Genomic DNA, 2670 nt, shown 5'->3' on the forward strand with positions numbered 1-2670 from the left:
GAAGAACCGCTAGAGAGGCTTTGATAAGTTTGGGTATTGGACAACTTGTGGACATCGGTATTGTCCAATTGGATAGTGTTGTGTTTACCAACCATTTTGCAATACAAGTAGAGGAGAACCCAATTCAAAACCAATCACAAAATCAACCCACAATTCCAAAATTTTTATCTCATTCCGTACGTACCGAGGAGAACCTACCAAATGGTACTCCAACACCACCTCACTTAACCGCTAATTTCATTGCCAAATCCGCATTCATACAACTAGTTGAGAGAAGTCAATTTGGAGGGATGCCTAGTGAAGATCATCACCTACACATGGAGACTTTTTGTGACTGATGCAATCTCTCAAACCGGAGGAGCCTAAACAAGGCTACCCTTGGAATTTATTCATGGAAGAAGTTAGCACTTGCCTTCTACAAGAAGTTTTATCCTCTGAAGAAGATCAACATGTTGAGAGCCCAAATCACTGGGTTCAAGCAAAGGGATGAGGAATCATTATATGAAGCATGGGAGAGATTTAAGGACACTTTTCTCTCTTGTCCACACCATGGACTTAGTGAATGGTTCCTTGTTCAACAATTTTAGAATGGCTTATATGAAGACTCACGAAATATGCTTAATATGGGGTCCAATGGGAGGTTCACCGAGGTTGATGACAACCAAACATGGGCCAAAATAGAAGAGATGGCGGTTCATAATTCCCAATATAGTAGGCCACGAAAGTCCACTAGAGGAGGGAAGCATGAGGTGGATTCCATCACACAATTGGGTGCTCAACTAAGTGCTCATATCGATACCATAAACTTAAAGTTTGAGAAAGCCATGGCCAAGCTTGATGAAGCTTCCAAATCACCCAAACAACATATCAATGCTATCAGGGGCGGACCCATGATTTTTGATTTGGTGTAGCAAGATTTATACTATTGATAAAATTTAATGGTTATGACTAGGGGCGGATTTAGCCTTTAGGCTATATGGGCTATAGCCCTATATGAATTTGGGGATAAATAAAAGGATTATTTCATAGGAATAATCCATCCTATAGGTGGCCTGCATAAATTACTCCATCCTATCAGTTATTCCAATTAAATCTGTCCTATACAACGAACCTTCCCATAACAGTCTAAAGTAACCGGCTACCTGCTCATAAGGTCACACTTAAAAAAAAAAAATCTAAAACTAATAAAACAATATTAAATTATAAAAAAAAAAAAACTATCCCTCTCACTTCTCAGCCCTACTTCTCTCGGCTCACTTCCTCTTTATCCCACCCAACAAACCCAATTCCTCATTTCTGATCAACAATTATTTCTCCCACTCCCATCCTAACACCACCCAATGCCGCCGCCGCCGCCACCACCGTCATAGAAACAACCGTCGAATTTATAACCTCCGTTGAGTATTACTTTTCCAGGGAAAATGGATCGAAGATGTAGTTGTTTCGGCGGTTTCTAATGAAGCTTGGCATTAACGACATTAATGTTAGTTGATTTTAGGAGTTACTTTGTTTTGATGAAGTTTGATATGATTGCTCTAGCGCTGAAAATTAATTCAATGAAATATGCTATGACTGCTTATGATTTGAGATAAGGACATAATCACATAACAACATCCCCACTGCCACTACTATTTCACGACAAAAACTACGATAATTGGACGGCGATGCACAGGTAAGGCACGGCTAAGATGGAGATACATAGAAAAGTTGGTATTTGAACGGTGGTATTTTTGCTTTGTGGGTAGAAAATGGTCTTAGATTGTTAATTAAATGTATATTTGATCTGTAAAATTAAATGTTATCTGCTGAAAATTAGACAGAGGATGACGATACTGGTGTTGAGCGGTAATGGTGTTGAAGGTGGTGCGTAAGGGTTATGGGAGGCTGAGGTGGTGAGCGATGGTGATGAAGGTTTTTACGGTGGGTTGTGTGTAGGGGTGGTGACTGGTGAGTATGGCGGTGTGGATAGTGGTGGAGGTGAGTGTTTTCTAAGAAAAAAAAGGATGAAAGGGACAAATTTGAGAGTTAAATAAAAGGGATGAAAAGGTTACCACATGTCAAACAATTAAGTGAGTTTGGTACCTGAAGGGAGTGGGATAGGAGGGATTAAATTAGAATTATTTATAGGATGGAGTAATTTATGCAGGTCACCTATAGGATGGATTATTCCTATGAAATAATCCTAAATAAAATTTACTTTCAATATTTGCATAACATCAAGGTAGCACAGGTGGTTTGGATACTTGCTATTAGGGAATCTCAAATGGTAGATTGGCGGGGGTTTGGGTTCAAACCCCCTCCACATTAGGTTTTTTTTTTTTTTTTTTTTTTTTTCAAGAATTTCATATTAAAGTTGAATGATACTTCTTTAGTTTCTTTGACTTTCATAATCTCCTTTAATTTCTTTGACTTTCATAATCTATAAAAATACATAATTATACCACGTAACTTATTAGTCGGTAAATTATAAAATTACATCTACGTAACGTATTAGTCGGTAAATTATAAAATTAAATTACTCTCTCCTCGTTTCATAATATGAAGTTTTCGTTTTACTGACGTGAATCTTTGACTTTTATTTTTATAAAAATATACTCTGTAATATATTAATCGATAATTTATAAACTTAAATTACTAAATTCGTTAAAAAAAGGAAATCTGTATGTGTGT

At 37.2% G+C, this 2670-nt stretch overlaps 1 non-coding gene across 1 annotated transcript; it reads right to left on the minus strand.

Moving 5' to 3' along the window:
- Positions 1 to 449: 449 nt before the first annotated feature.
- Positions 450 to 556, minus strand: LOC141624907 (small nucleolar RNA R71). Its single transcript, XR_012534709.1, has one exon. It is a non-coding gene; the product is annotated as a small nucleolar RNA R71 (small nucleolar RNA).
- Positions 557 to 2670: the final 2114 nt, after the last annotated feature.

Source organism: Silene latifolia, chromosome X (assembly GCF_048544455.1).
Source record: "Silene latifolia isolate original U9 population chromosome X, ASM4854445v1, whole genome shotgun sequence".
Taxonomy (NCBI): domain Eukaryota; kingdom Viridiplantae; phylum Streptophyta; class Magnoliopsida; order Caryophyllales; family Caryophyllaceae; genus Silene; species Silene latifolia.